At 32.5% G+C, this 26579-nt stretch overlaps 1 pseudogene; it reads right to left on the bottom strand.

The window, feature by feature from the left end:
* Window positions 1–25746, bottom strand: LOC21411921 (annotated as a pseudogene).
* Window positions 25747–26579: the final 833 nt, after the last annotated feature.

The following is a 26579-nucleotide window of genomic DNA, read 5'->3' as shown; positions in this document are numbered from 1 at the left end:
GCTCATCATCTGGGTAGAAAATTAGAAACTGTAATCTCATTGACAGAACAACTATTAACAACTATTAACAACTATTATTTTTTGGTGGCTAGAGTATCGATTAGTAGTAAAGGCAGGTCGTTCAGGTTGAGAAAAACTCTGAGCTTTGCTTTTCAGCATTAGAACGACTGATGACATGGTAGGCCTTAATAATGCGTCTTCTTGAGCGCACAATAACCCAATTTGGATGTATCTCCAAACTTCGTTTGGATGACATGAGTCTCCCAAACATGGATCCGCTAAGTCCAATGCTTTCCCTTCATTCCATAACTGCCATGCCTGTATGATGATCAAGCACCATATATAAAATATATAAGGAGATTGATTACTATTTAATTGAAAAACCAATTTGTGACGTCCATATTTGTATAAGCTACTAAATCTTACATATGCTACCAGGCTAAGCGCACAATCTGTTATGTGAAAGCCAGTGTTCCTCCTCCCACTTAGAATCACAAGCAAGAGCACTCCAAAACTAAAAACATCAGATTTTATGGAAAACAATCCTTTCATAGCATATTCCGGGGCCATGTAGCCACTTTTCTCGCAGAACAAAAACACAAAAGGTGATAAGACATATATATATATATATTAGATAAGAATTGAAACTATTTTGAAGCACATTATTATAAGTAGTTTGAAAGTTCAAAACTTACTGAGTTCCAACAATTCTTCTAGTGTTTCTTTGAGTTTGGTCTACTCCAAACATCTTGGCCATGCCGAAATCTATACTTTTGGATTCATTCTCTTATCTAGCAGGATATTGCTTGCTTTGAGATCACGGTGTATGATTTTTAGCCGAGAGTCCTCATGCAAATATAGAATTCCTCGAGCAATTCCTTCAATTATGTTGCATCTTGCCGACCAATTCAATTGACCTTGTTTTTTTGGATCTGCATATCAGGCAGAGAGAACATATGTAAGAAGCATGATATAACAACAAAGAGCATAGGTTTATTGCATACATATCTATTTCATTCTCCATTAAAAAGATATGTAGCAATATCATGCGATTGGAAGATAGAACATTGTTTTTCTCCTCATTTAATCAAAGACGTGTTTAGATATGCACAAACCGAACGAAAAATAATCAAGGCTTTTGTTGGGCACGTATTCATAGACAAGTATCCTTTCATCTCCATCCAAGCAAAATCCCAAAAGCCTTGCGAGATTTCTGTGTTGAAGCTTTGCCACTAACACAACCTCATTCTTAAACTCCAATGCACCTTGTCCAGAGCTCTTGGATAACCTTTTGACAGCTATTTCTCGTCCATTTGGAAGCGTTCCCTAAAAATGTATGCATATATAATCATAATTACTTAATTAGCTTAATTTTGATTATTGACACTATTGGTCCTTCGACTTTGAATATCGTGATATTTTGTTTTTTGAATTTTTGATTTTAGCAGGCTACTTCCTAAATTTTTATTTTGAATAGTTTTGGTCTCTGTACCACTAAATTTTGAGAACGGATTTCTGAAATATAATATAGATAATGTGAAATATAATATAGATAATTCACAAAGCTATCGAATATAGTTGAAAATTTTACTTAAATAGTTAAATTAATTACAAAATGTTATAATATTATTCAATGAGTTGTAACAGTAGTGAAGAGGACATTTTGCACATAATAAAACTATTTCTATAAATTTTCAAGCTAAATATTATGTAATAAACACATGAATTAACAGTGCCAATAGCCCATTTTGCTCTGTGTGTGTGTGTGTGTGTGTCTGTGTGAATGGCATAGTTAGTGTCTTCAAACATCATGGTAACGTGGTCAAATGCGGACATTGATCTTTACACACTGCTGAAAATTCAAATATCAGCTAGAATTATTCCAAGTTTAAACAGAGGAATCTACTGTAAAGTTCAAAGAATTAAGAGTTAGACTAGCCCACAATTTCAGACAATTAGCCTTTTTGCTTAACACATTTTTTAGTTGATTAAATGCAAGTAATTTTTTAGCAATATAAATGTGATGTGAGGGTAGCATATAGCAGTTGTAACTATAGTGGACATTAAATTTCAGACTCGAAATATAATTTGTTAAGACATAGGCTATATAGCGACTTCTCTGTGCCGATCCTTGCTCAGGGAAAAAAAGTTGTTTTCTATTTTATACATGCACTTTTAATTTATATGGAAAAAAAAATAGCTTTATGTTTTAACTGTTCACAAGATTGTACTTTTTGAATTTTAATTTTGTATCAATTTTGTACCTTCTCTGGATCAACGGTTTATTTTGACCCTTAAATTTACAATTTCAACCATTGTAGCTTATAGATGGTCTTGCATCTAAAAATGAATCATGCCCATTGTTTAAAAAACAAATAAAAAATCATAAAATTTGTATTTTCAAGCTAATATGCAAATGGAAAATTTTCAATTATGGTTTCTGTTAGGTCGTTTGTTAGTTGGCAAAAGGTTGTATAAATTCAAAAAACATGTACAATTGTTATTGGTGTTGTGGACAACTATAGAAATTATATTTTTAGTTATTTGTACCAGATTTGGAATGATTTCTTCTATAGAAGGTAAGCAGTTTTTGGGAAGGCATTTTCAGAGATTTGATTGTAGTGTGATTCTAGCTGATATGGTTGACTTTGTTGGCTAATCGATTGGCTCTGTGTATGGAAAGAATCCTTAGGAGAATTTGCTTGGTTGAGGGCGGTTTATGGTGGGGAGAAAAATTGAGCCGTGGACCTCTTTTTGTGGTGTGCATTATTCTGAAAATCTGCTATGAATGTGTATGAGTTTTGAGAGAAACAATCTGCAGAAAAAGTCTGTGTTAGGTGCTTTTGAGAGGCGATAGCTAAAAGTTTGTTCTTCAGGATGAGGATGTATTACTTTAGGGAGAAAGCTTTCAAAGATGAGTGATGCTTGCTGGATAAGGTCTCTAAGAAGATTTTACACAATAGCAATATTGTCAAGGAATGAGTCTTTGAGTGTGTAAGACCGTTTGGCCGCGTAGATTTAGGTGTGCGCACCGAACTGTGATATCAATTCCTGATGTTGTTTATGTTTCTGCATTATTTTTTTACACGTTTAGTTATTTATTGTTGAATCCATAAATTTCTATTAATGACCAATGTTACAGAAAATATTATAACACTCCTTATAACACCTGTATAAAAACAAACCTTATAACAGTTTTATTATGTGTTATCTATAAATTAATTAAAATGTCAAACTCATTCATCTAGAGGTCAAAATCACCTATTGACTGAGAAAAGATACAAATTTGAAATGGATTTGAACTTTGGTGGTAATAGGTGTAGTTTCTAAAGCATCCAAAATACAAGGTTATTTTTTCTTGTAAACTCAAAATTTAGGATATAAATTCCTAAATATCCCCCCCCCCCCCCCCCACCAACCAAAAAAAAAAAAAAAAAAAAAGAAAGAAAATGATACTCTGCATATTCAATCAATTGATTTCTATTTTTCCCTTTTATCTGAAAAAGGGATTTCATTAAAAATGACAAATTTTAGTTCATCAACAAGCTCAGACATAAAATAGGGGGAAACCCCACTAGGAACTTCCTGTCATTAATAAAGGAAAAAAAAAAAAAAGGTCTCGTAATTGGATCTCATTGTGTTAAATTGAGGAACACCTAATAACTATATTTGAGCACTTGGACGTACATTTTGTATGCATATGTGACAAAGACTAGACAAGAAAGGAGAAATTACTAGCAAGCGATATCAAAGTCAATAACAATATGCTGATAGAAATTTCAAGTGTTCTGAATGAACGGGACTCTATAGTTGCAGAAACGTCAAAGGAAAGGAAGAGGAAAGATCATCTCAGCCCTTCTGTAGATTAAGCAGTTGGAAAAGTCATCTAGTCAGACTGGGAAGAGTCATGAGCATGCAGTCTAAGCCCCCGTTCATTTCACCGATTCGAGTTTTGCTACAGTAAAAAGCTCTCAGAAACAGTCACATCTAACTTTTTTGCTACAGTAAAAAGCTGTCACATAAAATTACATCTCAACTCGAATAAAAACTCGAATCAATGAACTAAACGGACCCAGTCTCTAAGCTCTATCCTAAATTAACAAAAGTCAAATTAGCTTTTTGGCCGACTATATGGGTGCGTTTGGAATTGGTTCCAAAACGTTTTTATTTTCTGTACGAAAATGAAAATGAAAACGTTTTTAGTTTCATTTTTGAATTATTTCTAAAAATGCGTTTGGTAGTTTTATTTAGAGATTGATTTCAGTTTTAAAAAAAACTGAAACTGCGTTTGGTGGTTTAATTTTTGAAAACATGTAATAATATATTAAATAAATAATATTATTAAATATATTATATAAATAATATTATTAAATATATTAAATAATAATATATTAAATAAATATATTAAATAAACATATATAATACAAAAACGGTTTCAGAAAAGAGGGAAGAAAATGAAAAAGAAAAAAAAAAGTGAAATTCGTTTTTCAGAAAACAGAAAACGAAAACAAGAAAATGAAAACACCTTTTTTTCGTTTTCTGATTTCCACAAAAATACAAAAACGTTTTTGGTTTTGTTTTTTAAAAAAAATTGCACCAAACACGTTTTTAACACCCGTTTTCATTTTTTTGCTTTGAAAACCGTGAAAAACGAAAACGAAAACGCAAACAAACGGGCCCTATATCTCTTTCGTGTCATTCATTTCATATGAACGTTCAAATAGAGAATCAAAATTTCAGGCAAATTAGTTGTCTTCAATAGACAGCGGAAAGTTTAATTTCATCAAGGGAAAAAAAAAAAGAATGCAAGAATATCAAACTCGTGCTCTTCCAAACTCAGGCCTTATCTCACCTTCTATATCATGGCGTTTGACCCAATAATCATTAGCTTAGGAGTAATTGCTTAGGATACTCTAATTCTACAAGTTAAACGTGCATGGTACTTAAAAATCCAATTTAGGTCGTTCAATAGTGATAAAAGCGCTTTAGTAATTTCGTGATAAGGATTAATACTAATCGAATTCGTGGTACCTCGTGGAGGAGGTGGAGGAGTAGGAGTCTCCAATGCTGTATCGTTGAAAAACATGTATAAATCATACATGATAAAACAGCTTGGCAGAAGAATCCTTGCGCTCCGTTGCCCGTTGCAGCATGTCTGAATCTCTTTTATGGTTGACCGTAAACACGTACTACAACCTGCTACCACTACTACAATTTAGCCTATTTGCGACGACATTTGTCGGCGCAAATAAGTGAATATTTGCAGTGATATGTCGTCGCAAATAATTTTGTAAAATTGAAAAAATAATGTATTTGCAAAAATGACACATATCGTCGTAAATAATGACTGATATCAGATCTCGTATGGCACGAACTTTTAGCGCCAAAAAAACACTTTTTGCGACGACATGTTGTCGCAAATAGTCCATTATTTACGACGCAAATAGTTCCGCATAAATAAAATTTAATTAATTTTTTTCTCCGGACAAAAAGGATTATTTTGACGGGTGGCAAATTTTTTTTGCGACGACATTAACGTGTGTCGTCGTAAAAAGTGATTTGTAATCCCTCTGCAAAATAAAAGGCGGGAAAATTGGGTGGGTCCCCAAAAATTATTTGTGACGACATTATAGGTATCGTCGCAAATAATAATTCGAGAACCTTCCTTCTAAATCCAAAATAATTTAGTTATATTTGCGACAACAAGTGTCGTCGCAAATAAGTTTAAGTTATATATGTTTAGTGAATTGTAATGTCGAGAAGAATTAATAGAGAAATAAGTTTACTTATTCACGGATTTTTTTTCCATAAATAAGCCGTGCATTCTACAGGTTTAAAACCTTTAAGTACACGTGTTCATATTATAATGACGTGTAAAATATCAGTATGACAAGATATACTATGAAAAGCCTAATACGTATATCTATGTATGTTTAAGAGTACCGTGAGACATGAAAGAAATGACTTAACGGTACACCATGTCAGATAGTAACTAAGAATATTGGCTATGATGGTGCAACGTTTCAAGTAACCTGTTTGACGTCAGATAAGTCATCACATTCTTAACGGTTCGGACAAATTGACGAACCAATAAGTAAGCACCCGATTAGTAATAACCAAGAATATTCTAAGATTTAAACGGTATTATGAGTGTAGAATTGTAGAATTATGGAATAATCCCATGATTCAATATGTAGTATTACATTTTGTACTACGTAGTACTACCAGAAACAACAAGGATGAACATTCTAATCCAAATTATATGAAAGTAGTACATCACACTCAGAATTAAAGAGTTTTCACGACAGTTGTATCAAAAGGATCTTACGATAACCAAGGACCAAGATCAAATAGATATGATAATCAAGTCTCATCTGAATCAGGGATATAAATGTATAGTCTAAGTCAAGTTTAAAAATAGTTCGAGATCAATCACGACTCATACTAGGCAATTGATTGACTAATCCTAAAAATTAATTCAGCTGAAGATTGAACTGACAACTGGGACTAAGAAGAGTTGATCAGTCATTTTGGAGACAAACTATCTCATCCAAACCACTAGTTACCTTAACAGCAGAAAGATGTTGCTGAATTCACATCGAATTGCCTTAATTGATAGGAAGTTATAGTAGAACAACAACATCCAGTAGGAGAACTGTAGAAGATCTACATTCCAGAATAGAAGTGCGATCAAACTCAGTTATTCTATCAAGTGATTGGCCAAACTATACGTTTCTAAGATAGTAACGTGGCATGGAATTCTAAAATCCATTATTTCAGATTGAGATGGTCGTTTCACGTCAAGATTTTAGAAAAGTGTACATGACGTAATAGGATCTAAGCTAAAGTTCAGTACGGCTTTCAACCCACAAATAGATGGTCAATCCGAGAGGACCATCTAGACCTTAGAAGATATGCTGAGAGCATGCGTCATGGATTTCAAGGGAAACTAGGATAAGAAGTTACCTTTGATAGAATTTTTTCTATAACAACAGCTATCACACGTCAATAGGAATAACACCTTTCGAAGCTCTATACGGAAGAAAATGCAGGTCCCCAATTCATTAGTATGAACCTAGGGAGAAGCATCTAGAAATAGTGTACTTTATCAGGAGAACCACAGAGGATGTGAGACTTATCACAAAGAAGTTTGATACAGCTCACAGTGGCCAGAAGAGCTATGCGGATAAACGCCGCAGACCTATAGAGTTTCAGGTAGGAGACTTAGTTTTTCTGAAGGTGGCACCGATGAAAAGAGTAACAAGATTCCGTAAGAGAGGGAAACTCAACCTAAGATACATTAGACCGTTTGAGATCCTCGAAAGGATTAGTAAAGTTGCATATAGACTAGCATTGCCGTCAAATTGGCTTCTGTACACAACATCTTTCATGTATTGTTGTTGAAGAAGTATGCGACATATCCATCGCATGTATTGCACTAGGAACCCGTCAAAGTGCACGCAGACCTCACTTACGAGGAGAAACCTGTCCAGATTCTAGCTCGCGAGGAGAAAACCTTAAGGAATAAAGTAATTCCTCTAGTTAAAGTCTTGTGGAGAAATCACAATATTGAGGAAGCTACTTGGGAATGCGAAGAGGATACGAGGAAAAACTACCCCGAGTTGTTCTAATTTTCGAGACGAAAATTCTCAAGGGGGTAGATTGTAATGACTGAGAAAATCCCAGACTTTAAATAATACAATTTATGTATTTAAGCCAAGGATTTTCCTAGAAAATATTATGCTATATTTTGTGACTGAAGAATTTATGGAATTAACATCTGTATTCATAAATTCTGTAACAGATTTCATGCTAAGCTTATGTTTTATGACCAAGTAAATTCGATCGATAAATTCTCGCCGTACTTTAAGGCGGAAGAATTTTCAGTACATATGTAGTTTGAGAATCTTAATTTCAAGAATATCTAAGCATAACATGATGTTAACAGCGTATACAGTGTTGCAACTTTGGGCGGCGGGCATGCCCGGTGCCTGAAAATTTTCAGGCACGGCGGGCAGGTGCCATTCGCCGCCCGTCCATGGTATTTTTCGGGCACGGGCTCGGGTAGCCCAAAAATATTCATTCCCCCGACTGCCCGCTGCCGTGGAGAAGTCGTCCCCCCGCCGTCCGCCGGATTTTTTTTAATTTTCCGGCATTACCCGAATTTGCCTGAATTTTGCCCGAATTTTTTTTGACCGTTGCCCGAATTTTGCCCGTTGCCTGAAAAATGCCCGAATTTTTTTGACTGTTAGCCCGAAATCCATCCAAAATTTCGAACCCAACGGATCTTTTTGCCCGAACCCGACCCTCCGCCTGATTTTTGCCTGAAAATTCGAACCCAACAGCTATATTTTTGACTGTTGTCTGACTTGCCCGAAAATGTTAGTAGCTGTTGGACCCGAATTTTTAGGGGAAATTTTTTTTTTTCAAGCCAAAAATTTTCTTATAAATACCCCCCATCCCCAACCATTTTCCTCACCCAAAAACTCTCATTCTCTCTAAATTTCTCTTAATCTCTCTTAATATCTCTCAAATCTCTCTTAATCTCGCTTAAATCTCTCTCGATCTCTCTTAATCTCTCTCAAAGTGCTCTTAATCTCTCTTATTTTTCATAATGGCTTCTTCTGGTTATGGTGGTGATATTCCCATTGATGCCCAATTCAACATCGAAGAAGGGCAATTTCTTAATGTTTTTCAAACGCATGAATCGCAAACTACGGAAAGAGTTGCTGAGGAAACTGCAAATCCGACCCCTAGTAGATGTACTAGAGGTCAGGGACGTAATGGTGGTAGTATTGGTGGCCGTGGAGGAGAGGCAAACGATAGTGCTAGTGCAAGTGTTGCAAGTTATATGAAGAAATGCAAGCGCACCTCAACAGTTTGGGAGCACTTTAACACCTTCGAGGAGGTCGACAATAACGGTAACATTATTAAATACACAGCTCAATGTAAATATTGTAGTGAGAAATTACAAGGTAACACTATTCACGGCACTACACACTTAAGAAGACACTCTGAAAAGTGTCTTCAAAAGCAAGGAGGCGGAGCTGATCTTCGCCAAACGCAATTATCGTTTGACCGCCAAACTGGCGGTCTAAGACGTGGAAATACGATCCACAAGTTGATCGTATGGAAATGACACGATTAATAGCTATTGGTTACCGAATTGAATTCGGATGCGGAAGCGTGGGGGAGGCGGATCGTGTATAACAAAAATTTTCATAAAACCTTTGAGATACTCTATAGATTATATTAATTTATGCACGAATAAATTAATCACATTAATTTATCTATTAAGAACTCAATTAGGAATAATACCTGGAGGCCGATTAAGATAATAACTTGAGTTCTTTGACCTCGAACAATCCTTGCTCGAAAGCCTTGTGTTTAGAAAACTAATGTCTTCCACGTCAATTCCTAGAATATATGAAGACGTGTGTGTGGGCATACCTGAGTCAAAATGGGTTAGAATAAACACTCGAATTTCCACAAACACCAACGCATGCACGATGTGGAATTTTTGGAGAAAATATTTTTCCTCTCACTCTATGGAGAATTTCGGCCACCCTTTAAAAATTAGGTCAAAAATTGTATTAAAAAATTGTGTCTCACAATTTTCTATCATTATATTATTTATAGAGTAGAAGTAAATCTTCTAGAAGGAATCCAATCTCTATCTCTAAGATAAAGCTTGTTAATTATCTCCTATTTGAATTTGGAACAAAATCTCATCTTTTCTTTTATCCATTATGACCGGCCATAGATAAGGGATTTTATCCCTGTGTAGGCACCAATATCAGATAGGGAAGGAAGAGAAAATCATCATTTATCCTGCAGTCTAATTTTGATTCAAATTCAAATTCGAATTTAAGTCAAACTTAAATGAATTTGAATTCTAAATTGAACAACTTATCAAATAAGTTTAAATGGATAAATCTAGATGTGTTCAAATTCAAATTTAAATAATCTCATTATTTAAATAATAATTAATTCTCAATCAATTATTTTTGAGTGTTTAAGTTTTAGAATTTCATAATTCTAAAATTCTCATTTTGCCCTTTGTGTCTGGTAGAATTACAAGGATGATACGGGGACTAATAGACCTATAATCCCGAGCTTCAATAAAATTAATAATTAATTAAACACTTTAATTTTATTAGTTCCAATAGTTACTTTAATTCTATTAGTTCCAATAGTTACTCCACTATAAACTTGGAATTGCACTCTCAAAATTATAGACATAAATTACTTCTAAACTGTGAAGTGTCCATTTGATATAGTCACTGCATATAGATCAATCCTCCATAAATAATTCATAATTAGAGCTAGGTAAAATCCGTTAACCTATCTAATTATATCTTAATCCTTGAGCACCATAGATTCTCTAATGGACAGTGATTCATAAAACACACCAAGTATCGAATCAACCCTCAAGAGAATTATTTATCTACTTCTATCTCAAGAAGGAATGGATTCCATCTCGTATAATAACATTCCCGGCTACCTACTTCATCATGTCTCCAAAATACAAGGAATAGGACTCAGGATCTCAGAATCCGTACCGACTAAATCAAAAGACACAAATCCATAATTAGGAGTCTGTTAAGAACTCATGATTAAGATCTTTCTATATATGACCATCAATAGACTCAATTAGAATTTCTATACTTAACGAAAATTATTAGAAATTCATATTGTGTCTGTGTCCTTGTTCCACATAATCTCATTATGTGAAATACACTCATTCAATATCTCGCCATATTAATAGTGTGGATAAAGCCGTTCCATTCTAAATGGGAATGACATGCATTAATAATGTTTTAATTAAAGATTCTGAACTTTAATTAAATTCATTATGAACACCATTTTTTTATTATTATCCTTAAACATTATCCTCTCGCATATAACACTTATATACAACGTTTAAGGTCACATAAATAATCATGGAATTTTCATTTGATATTCATTTAATATTCATAAATATATGCACATAAAATAATGAGTAAACTTTTTTATTAAATAAATAATAAATATCCTATTACATCCATGCTTCTAGGACACCATTCCCAACAATAGCCACATTAGATCAACCACTAAGTTTTACTGAACAAAGAAATTGGCAACGTTATATTAAAATTGTACATAATCCTAATGCACAATTTTTTTCTAGAACTACTCTTAGGAAAGATGCATTAAAATTATATAAACAAGAAAAGGAAGCATTAATCAACCTTCTACACTCTACTAGTGGTTGCGTTGCGTTAACGGCAGATATTTAGTCCGCCGTTGCCAACAAGGATTATTTAGCTGTAACTGGACATTATTATAAAGGTTTTGATTTGGATAAGAGAATCTTAGGTTTCAAATGTGTTAGAGGATCACATCCTGCCAATTTAATATATAACACAATTTTATCTGTTATTGATGAATATAGTTTAAGAGATAAGAATAATGGCCATAACATTAGATAATGCAACTGCAAATACTAAAGCAATAGAACTTTTTGAAAATGATTTAAGTTTATTCGGTAATAATGATATATTTCACAGTCATATAATTAATTTAATAGTAAAATCTGGTTTAAAACCAAGGTCAGGTCATATTAAAAGAATTAGAGATAACATTGCTTGGATTCATGATAGTAATCAAAGAATACAAGATTGGTTTAGATTTCTACAAGCATGTAATCAAAATCCTAGAGCATTAGCCTTAGATATGCCCATAAGATGGAACTCCACTTATATATTGCTTGAACAATGCATCCCCTATAAAGATGCTATACCAAATTATGTTAGTGCAAAATTAAGACCAGGATTTATAGATGAAACTGATTGGCAAGTTGCCGAACTCTTGTATAACTTTTTCGGTAGATTTCACGAAGTTACCTTAAAGTTTAGTGGAACTTATTACCCAATGTCACCATTAGCGTTAGGAGAACTTTTAAGAATGTCTATTTTATTTAGTGAATTTAGGACACACGAGGTTTTAGGAGTTCCTATCGCCTCTATGGAAAATAAGTTTAAGAAATATTGGTCTAAATTACCCATGTTGTATGGTTTCGGTGTTATTTTCGGCCCTAGATTAAAATTAGAAGGTTTAGAAAATGGATTAGATAACTTGGGTAAATTTTTAGCTATCGACACTACAGACCAATTTCCTATTATAAAGGAAAAAATATTTTCTCTCTATATCTCTTACGAAAGTAGTTTAGAAACACACCTCGTGTTGAACAGCCGCAACAACGAGACGACAATCCACATTCATTCTTGAATGTTTTCGGGTTGTCTAAGAAGAAGAAGAAGACGACAACTCAAGGTCAAGAAGAATCTGGGAGTGGATCTTCGTTAAGAGGTGGCAGCAACAGCGGCGGATTCAACGAGTTAATGGCGTACCTGAGTGAGGGCTTAGTTGTAGACAGTAGTGAAATGTTTGATTTGGTTCAGTGGTGGAGGGCACGAGCATTAACTTGGCCGATCCTAACACGACTGGCAATGGATATTTTTTCAATCCCGGTCTCCACTGTTGCAGCCGAACAAGCATTCAGTACAACCGGCCGAATACTTGAAGAACGAAGAAACGCATTGCAACAGGATATTGTTGAGGCTTTGGTGTGCATCAAGGATTGGGATCGTTCCGATCAACACTTACACGATACAATCTCACCGGCAAGCCAAGAATGGATTGACAAGTTTAATAGATTAACTTTTAATTTTCAAGACGATCATTCTGCTTCAAATTAAATTTTATTATTGTAATTTGTAAATATTTATTTACTTTGTAATTTCTAATTTGTATAGTGTTAGTGTAATCTTGTATAGATTTTGCAAGTTTGTCAAATTTGTCATTCGTCCCACAATGATTGCACTCCTTTTTTCTTACCAAGTTTTTATCCCAATTGGGTTTTTCTTGGTAAGGTTCTTAACGAGGCAATCATAAATTACAAATTTAAAAATCAATGAAGAAATAATTTTTTTTATATAGTTCGTGTGTTCATTTCAAATTTCAAATTGTACACATTATAATTATACAAATACAAATTATATAATATTATCTTGTGCTTAGATTTCTACATTATATCCCGAGAATGACATTGTTTCTGACGGTGTCAACTTCCAAGCTCACATTGTACCCTTCTACTATGGGTATTTATCTGTGACTTTAACATAGCTGTCTGGCAATTAAGGATTTTCTCTTCTTTTAAAGTGTCAGAGCATTTTTTTTATACGCTGCTAACATCATGCTTGTAATGACTGAGAAAATCCCAGACTCTAAATAATACAATTTATGTATTTAAGGCAAGGATTTTCCTAGAAAATATTATGCTATATTTTGTGACTGAAGAATTTATGGAATTAACATCTGTATTCCTAAATTCTGTAACAGATTTCATGCCAAGTTCATGTTTTACGATCAAGTAAATTCAATCGATAAACTCTCACCGTATTTTAAGGTGGAAGAATTTTCAGTACATATGTAGTTTGATAATCTTAATTTTAAGAATCTCTAAGCATAACACGATGTTAGCAGCGTATAAAAAAAACGCTCTGACATTTTAAAAGAGAAAATCCTTAATTGCCAGACAGCTAGGTTAAAGTCACAAGATAAATACCTATAGTAGAAGGGTGCAATGTGAGCTCGGGAGTTGACACTGTCAGAAATAATGTCATTCCTGGGATATAATGCAGAAATTTAAGTTTAGAATTAGTTTAGTCTTGAATAAATTTCAAGACTTAAACAGTTCAAAATATTACACGAATAAGAATATAAAACGATATTAAATTATTCAGAAATTAATATTGGACTGTAAGAAAATAGTAAAAAAAGAACTCATCGAAAAATTAAATTTTCTGTCAGTGAAATAAATAAGCTCCAGCTAGAATAAATCATATTTATTTATAGGGAATTTTTTGAAGATAAGTTCTAAAATTTCCACTCTTTCTCTCTCCTTTCACGCATTTCTCTCTTGCTCTCATTCACTCTCTCTCCTCTCACGTTCTCTCACAAAACCGCCATGGCCAAATACTCACTTTGAGATTCAGACCTGCGTTTTTGACACAACTGGTGTCAATAGAGAGATCTCGATGAGCTGAGTTCAATGACATGTGGCACGACCTCCAACTCCACCGGAATCAGCCGCAATCACCGGCGGAAGTTCCGAAAATACCAATTTCTTCCCGTCGTGATATTTTCACCGTCCGACCCCCAATTGAGGTGATTTCAGTCCCTATAGACTCAGTGCAGAGAGACGAAGAAAACCCATCTATTTTCACAACTCAATGATGGCCGGAGCACCGCCATCCATGGTGGCCAGAATCACCACGCCGCCGCCCTTATTTTTCTCTCTCCAGGCCGCCGTGGATGTCACCGCCCCCACCAATCAACTCAGAAGCCGACACCCAGTAGATCCCAACCAGCAGCCACCGTCACCGTTGGCCAGAAAATGAAGCCACTACCGTCGTCCGTGGAGGTAAGAGGTGGTTCCGACGATCTAACCGTTGGATCATCATGAGTTTAGTGTCAAAACACTCATAAGATCACGGGTAAGAAAACCCCTCAACCAATATTAAGATTTCATGACTTGAAATGTGAGATTTGAGTCACCAGATTTTACCGACGTTGTCAGTCCCGATATGTACTATTATAGGCCGAATGGTGTGAAATTGACCACACCAATGGACTCAGAAGGGTCGATTTAGGGGGGGTAGGACCCAAGTCCGCCGCGAAAAAACTCTCCGGGAGCCTCCGCCGCAGCCCTATTCTGGTGAGGTATCGTTTCTCAGGCTATCGATATCCGTTTGATTATCCAAGACCATATCCTGACTCGTTTTGACGTGCTGAATGAAATGGTGACATCCGTTCAACCAAATTCAATTCTGATAAGAATGGTCTGGTACTGGTTGCACGCGGATCAAGGTGATTCAGACTGAACAAGTGAAGATCAGAATTAAGTGTTTAATGCTACGATGTTTCTCAAGGATCATTCATAGTGCTTGTAGTTCTTCCCAGAATTAGTTTGGAGGAATACGCATGAGGACACGACATGCGAGTTACTATCGGAACCACTTAGCTCAGAATCTAGGCAAGTACAAACCTTGCCTACAGTTTAATTAAGATAGTCGTATAAGGCGTATGATTTTCACGAAATACGTTAATTATGAGATTCGCGAATTATATTTATGTTTATGTTAAACGTCGTATATAGTTTTCCAATAAAACTTAACGGTTTTAAATAAGTGTGTAAGCGAAAATCATAAAACCGATACGCTAGACCCTTAATTTTACGATGTTAAATGCGGACCTCAACACTATTATGACCCGTTAAGTGCGGTAAAGTAAAGTTTATTAAAAGTGTATTATGGATGATCATTTAATTAATTATTAAACTAATTAATTAAATTATCTAAGACTTAGAATATAATTAAGAAAGATAGAATTATGAGGATTTAATTAATTCTTATAATAAAAATTATAAATTTATACGATTCTTAATAAAAAGGATAAATACATTCTAAAGAAGGATTTAATTCCTTTATGACTATGCTAAATAAAAATAGCCTACTAAAAGTTAATCTCACCCTATAAATGGGCGTTCCTTTACAGAACTTAGCAGTAGAGGATAGAAGATCTGAGTGAGTAGAAATTCTGCTTTAACTTGAGTTCAGGTAAGTAGGAATCCCGCCTATAGTATGAATAGATTTTAAAGAAAAAGTTACACATGTTATATATGCATGTTTATGCTTTAAGTATTGTATACGATGCTATGTCATGCTGTATACACTTAAGCAGTGCACATGAATTATCTGTGTTTGAGTACATTTAATGTTATGTATGTTATGCTAGGTCATGCTGCATACACTTAAGCAGTGCACGTGAATTATATGTGTTTGAGTACATTCCATGTTATAGTATGCTATGTTATGTCATATTGTATACACCTTAATAAGTCAAGAGGAACTTATAAGAAAAAACTCAGTTAAGTGCCGTACCAGCCTCTAAGAGGGAGGTAACTCAGGCTCCGCAAGGGAGAAGAAAAAAAATAATTAAGTCATCTGAGAGGGAGGCCTTCAGTTCAGTTTATAATCATGGTGTCGTTGGGGACCTTGCAAACCCTCACGTCCTGATGATTACGCGCAAGTGGTACGAGCACTCGGGCTCATAAGTAAGAAATATAAGATAAGATAAGAAAATAAGACACTGATAAGACATCATAATTAAGAATAATCAGCTTATGCATATTTATTCATGTGTACTTACAGTTATTTTGTGAGAGATAGTTCCTACTTGCTGAGCGAAAGCTCAATCAGATATGTTCATGCTGTAGGTAAGAAACCTGTTAGCAATTCTTGATTAATTTAATATTATGTATATTATGCTAGATCATACTGCATACACTTAAGCAGTGCACATGAAGTATATGTATTTGAGTACATTCTATGTTATAGTATGCTTTGCTATGTCATATTGCATACACCTTAATAAGTCAAGAGGAACTTATAAGAAAAAACTCAGTTAAGTGCCGTACCAGCCTCTAAGAGGGAGGTAACTCAGGCTCCGCAAGGGAGAAGAAAAAAAATAATTAAGTCATCTGAGAGGGAGGCCTTCAGTTCAGTTTATAATCATGGTGTCGTTGGGGACCTTGCAAACCCTCACGTCCTGATGATTACGCGCAAGTGGTACGAGCACTCGGGCTCATAAGTAAGAAATATAAGATAAGATAAGAAAATAAGACACTGATAAGACATCATAATTAAGAATAATCAGCTTATGCATATTTATTCATGTGTACTTACAGTTATTTTGTGAGAGATAGTTCCTACTTGCTGAGCGAAAGCTCAATCAGATATGTTCATGCTGTAGGTAAGAAACCTGTTAGCAATTCTTGAAGGGCAATGGCGAGCGGCGGACGAATGGTGGAGATGAGAATGGATACCATTTACACTTAAATCTTACGCAATAAGTTTAGGTAAAATCATGTATATGTATATATGATTCAAAGGTTTCAAGCATGTATGTTTGAAAAGTATATGTACATATGCATGTTAAGAAAACTGAGGTTGTAGTTAACAATCTTAGTATCGAGTATTTAAGTTTTAGAACGTTGCAACAGTGCATGCAACAAATAAATGAATTTTAAACATGACGATTTAAATGATTGATTTTAAAAGGACTTTAAGATGTACTTGAATTTAAGATTTCTCATGAAATCCGTTTTAAAGTCAAATTAGATGGCCCGATTGAATTCACTAGTTTTAGAGAGGCTTTTAAAGAGTATTTAAAATAAGAGTTCAAACGCTGCTCAGTTTGAAGGATATTTGTATAAGGTTTTATCTTAGTTGAAATTAAGAAAAGTTTTAAGAAATTTAGTGATTCATTCTTTTGAAATTATTGTTACGAATTATGAAATTATTCATTCTAAGTAACATTTAAAAAAAAAAATGTGTTATGTAAATTTTAAGAAATCCCAGTAAGTACAAGTTAATTTCAGCTACAGTGGCGGCCTCCTAGGAGGGGCATCATAATGCTGTGCTTAGAGATTCTTGGAATTAAGAATCTCAAACTACATATGTACTGAAAATTCTTCTACCTTAAAGTACGGCGAGAATTTATCGATCGAATTTACTTGATCGTAAAATATGAACTTAGCATGAAATCTACTACAGAATTTTGGAATACAGATGTTAATTCCATAAATCCTTCAGTTAGAAAATATAACATAGTATTTTCTAGGAAAATCCTTGGCTTAAATACATAAATTGTATTATTTAAAATATGAGATTTTCTCAGTCATTACATTCTAAAAATTGCTGCCCCACAATAGAATTTGAGAAGCAGGTCAAGGGTTGCTTTTCTACTGCAGCTTCTGCTGTCATTGTCCAAATTTACTAAAAAGACCCTTATAATAAATCTTAATTCCCAATCAACTCATTTTATTTCTTCAAAAACAAATTAAAGAGTATATTTTATTTTAAATGTTATTTAAAAATTAAAAATATTTAATAAATTTATTATGCTAAATTTTAATAATATATTTTTACTATAATGTTGCAAGTTTGAAAAATAATTTATCTTCACTTCTTTATGTTATTTAATTTCTTTATAGATATGTAATTTATCACCTTGAATAAAACCATTTTATTTTTTAGAGATATTTTAATTAGGAACCTTCTCCGGTACGTCAACATACCAGTAGGCGAGGTTTTATGTCCATCGAATCTGCATAAAATTACATAAAAATTAAAAAATACACAGATACAGCAGTTAGAAAAACTTGACATACCGCTACGCCAGGCGTACCAGAGAATCTCCCTTTTAATTAATAAAGTGAAAATTTAATATTATTAGTATTGTAGTGTATGAATATTGACTATAAAAATAGAGATAAAACTAATTATAAGTATGTGTTATAGTATGTATATTTTAGTTATTGTACACCTTCACAGTAATTTTATACATAATTTATCAAATACCTAAATTTTTGCTTTTGATATTCATAACAATGTTTTTTAAAAAATTGTCTGAACGCCTATATATTTCTAATAACAACAACTTCTGACTAATAGCACAGAAACATACAAAATTTTTAACAGCATAGCAATGCCAAACTGGCTCAATATAGAAGCTAGGTGATGGCTTGCGGGGAATCTGAGCAAAATAGGAGGCGACACTAATGGTTAAAGTGATAAGCATTTGCAATTTTTTTTTAATTATCAAAATTTTAGTCTGATTTGTTTAAAGGGGACTAAATGCTAAGATAAACAGCTAGCTAGTTTACATAAATCCTTAGAATAATAATGTAAATTTAACAGCCCGAAAAATAATGTAAATTTAATACTTTTAAAAGTTGAGGAACAAAATAGGGTTTTTTAGTTACTTTTTCATAATTTAAATTTTCAGTTATTCAAAAAATATATCTTTAGTTTCCAAATGTTGCCAAAAAAAATACGCCATTAAATTGCATTTAATAGGTAAATGTGTACGTTTTTTAATTAACAACTTATAGATTTGACAACTAAAATGATTAATATATCCCGAAAAAGAGAAAAAAATAAAATAAATTATAGTAAAAACTTATCAAGAATTTATCCAGAATTAGGGAAAATAATTTCCACCAAAAAAAAAAAAGGGAAACGAAAGAATAAAAAAAACAAACCAAACCATTTGCATAAGTTGGGAGAAGATTTTATATTCCAAGATAAGGTATAAATTTTCTCATTAAATGCAATCTATATAATTTTTTTTAATGAAAATGCAATATATATATATATCTATATAATTAGATTGATAAAAATAATTCATGAAATGCAATCAATATAATTAGATTCATAAAAAAAAAAACTTAAATGTATAATTTCTGATTAAACTCAAAATGCAGGGTAAAAAAAAAGGAAAAAAAAAACCATAAAATAATATGCTTTGAAGTTTAAAGGATATGTTTTATATGCTTTAAAGTATATAGGATATGCGGCAACATTTGCATAAGATCGGTGAAAACTTTAAAACTTCAAAGTGTATGTCGTTTCATTTTTTTCCTCCTTCAAAACATAGCGAGATGTAGTATTAGGCTAACAAGTTTGCATTCTCAATTCTCCAAAAGAAAATTTAAAAAATAAAAAAATAATAATAATAACGCATGCCAGCTTGAGAGCAAAACAGCCGATATGTTGTATACCAAAGAAACGGATTCGACCCTTATTCCCTTCCCGCTTACCATATTGATCGCTTTCGTGTGATCTTATGTCACGATAGAAGGGTGGTTTTATAAACACATCTCTTTTTACTCACTCTCCCCACCTCACTTAACTTTAACTTTTTTTTAATAATAAAAACACCCTCACATGGCAAAAATGGACAATCATAGCATATTTAATTGTGCAATTGAATTTAATTTAAAAAAGAAACTAGTTATATAGTTTTATCTCTCAACACACACCCCACATATTATATCCTAAATTTTATAAAAAAAACTCTAATTACTATTCCAAAGAGTTTCATTGATGTAATGTTAAATTTTCTTTGTTATTAGTTGTATGATGATTTTTATTTTATCTTTTTTTTTTTTCATTTCATGTTTATATCTTTTACTGATTTTTTTTTTTTTTTTTTGTAAAGACTAATCATTTTATTTTTGTTTATAAAGATAGATAGATTTTTTTCTCGTTTCATCTTCTATCTTTTTTTTTTTTTTGGGAACAGGCTTCACACCCAAAACTTCGACAAAAAAAATATGAAGGGACAATGAAATAATTAAATAAAATTAAAATAAAATTGTTAGGTGTGAAAAGAAAATTGAAATGGACAAGAATCAATTATTTTATAAAAATAATTACGGGTAATCTTGGAATTATATAGGTGTGTAAAAAGTAAATTTAATTTACTTTTTAAAATGGTGGTTCTATTCATATGCCCCTCTTTACTCTTCACACTCCTTTTTAATTATAATTTCTTATTAAAAGGACTCTCATGTAAAATGACAAAAAAGGACGAATATGATAGATTTAATTAAATTATTAAACTTTAGTATAAAGAAAATGATATTTTTTCCCTTCACACACCCCACATGTCAAGTTCTCAAATTATAAATAATGGTTATTTTGAAATCTATGATAACTTTAATTTTTACCATTCAATAACTATTCTAAAAAATTACATAGAGGTATGTTAAATTTTCTTTGATTTGTTCTATGCCGATGGTTCTTTTTTGCCGTTTCTTTCCTTTGCTTTATGTTGGTATTTTTTATTTTTCTAATTATTTCATTTTTTAAAGGATAAATCATTTTGTTTTGTTTTCTTTTTCGTTTCTTATAAAGTAAAATTGATTTTTTTTTCATTTTGTTTTTTTTAATGCTTATTATGCTCGTTTATTTGTTTTTCATTTATTTTTCATGTTGTATTTTTAGTTATACTTCAATAATATAATAACTTTGTTTTCGTATTTTTTTACTTATTTTTTATTTTTTGAATTATATTACTTTCTATTTTATATTTTTGAGTATCCTTTATGTTTTCTAAAAAAATATTTTAATAAATTTTCTTCTAGGTAAAATATTTTTTCATTAATTTTCTTTTTAAACACCTCATTTAGTATCTTTTTTTTATTACGTATAAATATTTTAACTTGTGAATCTCTATACTCTTTAATATAGATCTATATTATTATAATCGAGAAGATGTATCTATTGTTTTCAACATTTTCTTTAACCATTATTATGCATAATATGAAATTGTTGATTTTCATACAACCACAATTCTATTTAAGTTAAATTTAAATAACTTATGAATAAGTTTACACTGTTATTGTAAAAATTTTTATGATATCATTTTCTAGTTTCAGTTGGCTATATTTATTGATGCTTATTGATATTAAAACATTGTTGACATCCCTAAAAAGAGAGAAAAAAAAGAAAATATTGTTAGCATCTCTTGTTTAAATTTAACTTAAATTATAACTTGAATTGTCAGCATACTCATTTATTTATCTTCATAGAGAAACTATTAAAAAAATATCTTTTATGAAAACATGACTTATCAAACTTAATAATTTTAATAAATTTTTAAAAAGACATGCAAATTGCAAAGTGAAAAAAAAAATGTTACTAACGGGGACGTGCGTAAGGCACGTCTCCCAAGCTAGTTGAAAATGATTATCGTCTTCGGGTTGAAAAGTAAGAACGATATTTGAGGAGTTGTTTCACTTGTAAAACATTACTTTCTACTCAACAGCAAGCATCTTGTTTTTGTCTGTAATCCTCCAGTGTTTGAGTGGAGAAACGATCTATATATAGCTTGCATATTTACGTCGTTTTTAGCAAAAAGACATGTCGTCTTGCCTTATCGTTAATTTTTCTGTGTTCTCAGTAATGTGACTGATGTCTAGTCTGCATTATAGAATTGAAATTGGACCTAATTATGGACCCCGCACAAATAAAAAAAGATAATACAAGAGAGAACATTACAATTAATGGATACTATTATAAGACTCAGATGCACAAGTCAATGCCAATACTATATTCACCATATTAAGAAGTGTGGAAATAATACTTGATGTTCTATGTTGTTCTGTGCTCGAAATGCATAATGTCATTTTAAATGTTATATCTAGTTTTGTTGTAATTATTAACATTTGAAAGTTGTAAAAGTACTTTTAATATTAAAATTATAATTTGAAAGTGATAATAATGAAAAGAAAAAGTAAAATTATCAATTATAGCAATTGAATGTCAAATTTATTATATATTAAACCTAATGTCAAATTATCAAAGCTACCAATATGACCCTCACAGCGATTTCAAACTTTAAGATTATTGTATCAGTCATACTTTCTGCTCTCACTATTAGAACCATATGCGTCGAATCTCACCTGGACTTTATTTACCTATTAGATAAGTTATTTTTTGTGAAACGAGTTAAAACATCTCCAATTATGTTAGTCATTTCACGTCTCTAGTGAAAATGGCTAAAGATTTAACTCTCTCTCTTTTAAATTCGAACCATAAATCCAATGTTTAACTTTTTTTAGAGAATGCATTTTACACTAGTCAAACATTGATAGAAATAAGAGGATAGCCATTTAATTTTTCTATTATTTTATTCTTCTAAACAATAGCAAAGTTTCATTTTTAAATTCAATAAAGTTATTTATATTTTAAAATATTTAAATATTAAAATAATATATTTCTAGTTAAAATAGAAAGTATAGTTGGAGTAACTCACTCAAATGTTGCTAGCTAAAATAGCTTTTTAGCTATTTTAATTAAAATTTAAGGAGTTCACTTGGAGATGACCCTAATAATATTTATAAGTAATTTCATCCGGACCTAAGTTAATTAGCAAAGAGGACTTTCAAAAATACAAGTACTATATATCACTATGTCTCTATCACATTCCTAACTGTGCATAATTTTTGAATATACTACCTTATTTTATTAACTAAAATCATATTTTGCTTATCTTGTATATGTCTTTATGCACGATAATTTCTTAAAAACTTTTTCAGATTCGGTATAGATTTGACTTTGGTGCTACATTTTGTCGGCATGTTTCGTATTTTATATCGCCTGTTACGGTGCCGTTTCCTGTCCTAACACCCAAATATTAACCATGAAGAAAAGTAAAAAAGGTTTCAGGAATTTATTTAAATACCCAAACTCCATGTTAAACTAGCAAGAAAAAAAAAAAAAAAAAAAACCCCACCACTCTGGCCACCCCAACTAGTTAAATATGGCCCCATTCATTTCGCTGATTCGAGTTTAGAATTCGAGTTTTGTTACAGTAAAAAGCTCTCATAAATAATCACATTTAACTTTTTTACTACAGTAAAAAGTTTTCACATAAAGTCACATTTCAACTCGAATTAAAAACTCGAATCAACGAACTGAACGGGCCAACAAACCAAAAGTTTTTACCTTTCAACCTCCACGTCATCAATTCTAAATAATACCTAAAGAAGTTGTTAGCCTCAATAACGTATAAAATGCAACCTGGAGAACCCAAGGACGGAAGGAGCATATAAAAAAAGGAAAAAAAAAGAAGTAAGTTAATATATATATATATATATATATATATATATATATAGTTTGAATCTTCTACCCTGAAGCTTTTAAAAAAAAACACACACACTATATGTAATATAGGTATCATTAATTTTACCAATTCGAGTTTTTAATTTTAATTTTGTTACAGTAAAAAGTTTTAATAAAAAATCACATCTAACTTTTTTACTACAGTTAAAAACTCTCATATAAAGTTATATCTCAACTCAAATTAAAAATTTAAATTGACGAACCGAACAGGCGATAAAGTATTTCAAGGCCGGGCGGATGGAAACAGAATGCTAGTCACCATTAGTACTTTAGTAATGTAATTAATTCGGAAGTAGGTTTGGTGTATCTATTGCCAATATATATATATATATTAACTGCCCCAGTTGACTGGATAACTAACACTAACAATTCGAGAACAACAAGCAATCAAACAAACCACCCAAAGAAATCTAAAAAAATATTACTTGACATATACATGAATATTGCATGTCATTATTACGGCATCCAAAAAGTGGAATATAACAAAGAACTATATAACATATATCACCAAAACGAATAAAAAAATAACACGGTTGTTTTTGCAGCCAAAAAGAAAACACGCACTTGTATATATTATTGTGAAAGAAAATTATCGATGGAAAATAGTCCAACAGGGGGGAAAAACACACACAACCAGACACAATTTATGTTGTCTGAAAACACTGAAAACCGTTTGTCCTGCAAACGTTTATATTCTCAGAAATGCAGAAAAGAATTGGCAGAAAATGTGATCGATCTCCAATGATCCTAAGAAAAGGAAAAACTTCAAACTGGGAAAGAAAAAACCTAGATTTGATGAAATCTAAAAGGGTGTCTTTAGTTGATCATCAATGCTGCTTCGTTATTTCTTTGTATAGAGAGCCTTAGACAAGGAAGAAATAAATAGTTGCGAACCATACTGAGTCTTTGTTGGCGCTAATTTGGTTCATTAACTCATACAGCCAAAGATGAAAATATTGTTATTCATGAAATTAATATTGGTATCTAAATTTCACGGAAATATGGACGAAAATATCAATGTTAGTGGAAATTGACGTAAAATACGGATCAAGTTCATTCTAAAACACTTTTATTTTTAAGAAAGACTAAGAAACTCTAAAGTAACGAATAGTACATAAATTAGATGAAACTCTTAAATGAAAGTACCCTTAGTGTGATAAAAATGCTTGATAAAATTTGATTATATATATAATACAATAAATTATAAGCACATACGTTTACACATTAAGTAAAATAGTTAAAAGTCAACCTACTACAAATAACGTCTCAGACCCCATATATAGTTGCATACAAAATGATAAATTATTAAAAGAAATTTCAAGAAGGTTCAAAGATATTTGAAATACCTTCTTGGTTTAAGCAATATTATACAAAACAAAAGGTGGTAAAGTATCAAAAGAGGATGACTACTTTCAGATTAAAGAAAGTAAAAGAACACATAAATTTTGCATTATTAAAAATTCATGAAGTTTTCAAAAAATTTCCATGATATTTGGTGATTTAACACTGTACTTTTCAAGGAAATAGATAGTGCGTGTTTGGAACTGTTTTTGAAAACAATTTTTGCATATTTCGAGAAGTAAAAAAATGAAAATAAAAACGAAACGACATTTGTTTAGCAAATGTTTTGAAAACGAAAACAGTGTGAATGGTTTTTGTGAAGGAATTAGAAAACGGTTGAAAGTTATTTTTACTTTTCTGTTTTCATTTTTTAGTACTTACAATAATATTATAATATATTAATTAATAAACGCGATTTTACTTTTTTATTATACTCAAAACAATCTCTTAAAAAGCAACTAAACGCAATTTTAGAATTGGTCTCAGAATAAATTTCAAAATAATATCATTTTTACTTTCCATTAAAAATAAATTTATTTTAAAACTAATTCTAAACGCATTGTAGAAATTTCACGGTATTTTACAAAAAAGATACACCTCTATTTCTGTATAGGTACATCAAAAATACGGATATTTCCGCGAAGATTACCAGCTTCAGTACAAGCCAATAGTCACTAGTTAAACACACGCAAAAGAATAAAACGTGCTTAATCAAACCTGACCTAGATATTACCGCACCAACAGCCCTACTGCGAGAAAAGCAAAACAAAAGCTCTTCATCAATGGCTGCTTGTCTGCGACTTAACACCAAGACATTCACAGCCATTTTCTTACCAAACTCCGTGCCCAAATTCTCCGTCGCCAAGGCTAGAAGGATCAGGTGCTCCGCAGCCTCACCATCCAAGCGCTACACCATCACTTTGCTCCCCGGTGATGGCATCGGCCCCGAGGTCATCTCTGTTGCTAAGAATGTTCTCAACCTTGCTGCCTCTCTCGAAGGTCTCTCTCTATCTCTCTCTCTCTCTCTCCTCTCCTCTCCTGCATCCCAGTTCATCGTGGTCATACTCGTATTTACTTTGAGCACTTTGTGTTTTATCACTGTTATAGCTCTTGCTATTTTAAAATAGGTCGGTACCTCGTGAAATCAGCTGCCCAAACTTCTTAAGTTATGCTTGGATGGTTTCTCCTGAATTAAGTTTTAATTTTAGCCGGGCTTTACTCAGAAGTTTTAAGTTTGAGTGTTCTTTAGGCAATAAAGATAGTGGAAGATGTGGGATCGTGAGATTTTAGTATTATTATGAATTTGTTTGTTGGTTTAGCCGTTTCGTTTCCAGCTTCTATGTTGTTGTGTGGGAAAATATACACTGACACGTCAGACAGCGGCTATGCCCCATGTGGCCCCATGCTTGCCACGTCACGTAGCCGTCGACACCAGAAATTCATTCCCCCCTATATGGTATAAGAGCCGAGTGCATAAGGGGGCATGAGACTGTCGACCCTATATACAGTTGAGGCCTGCGTAACTTGTTCGTAGAAGTACCGCGATAGGGTCGACCGGGAGAAGGGCCACACTTGACAAAGTATAGCATAGGCGCAGAGGGCAGGACGCAAGCAACTGGGTCCGTATCCTGAGAAAGACCTCTGAGGTGACAAGCTGGA

Source organism: Morus notabilis, unplaced genomic scaffold, assembly GCF_000414095.1.
Source record: "Morus notabilis unplaced genomic scaffold, ASM41409v2 Scaffold449, whole genome shotgun sequence".
NCBI lineage: Eukaryota > Viridiplantae > Streptophyta > Magnoliopsida > Rosales > Moraceae > Morus > Morus notabilis.
The sequence above is the reverse complement of the archived record's forward strand: the minus strand, read 5'-3'. Positions and strand labels throughout refer to the sequence as shown.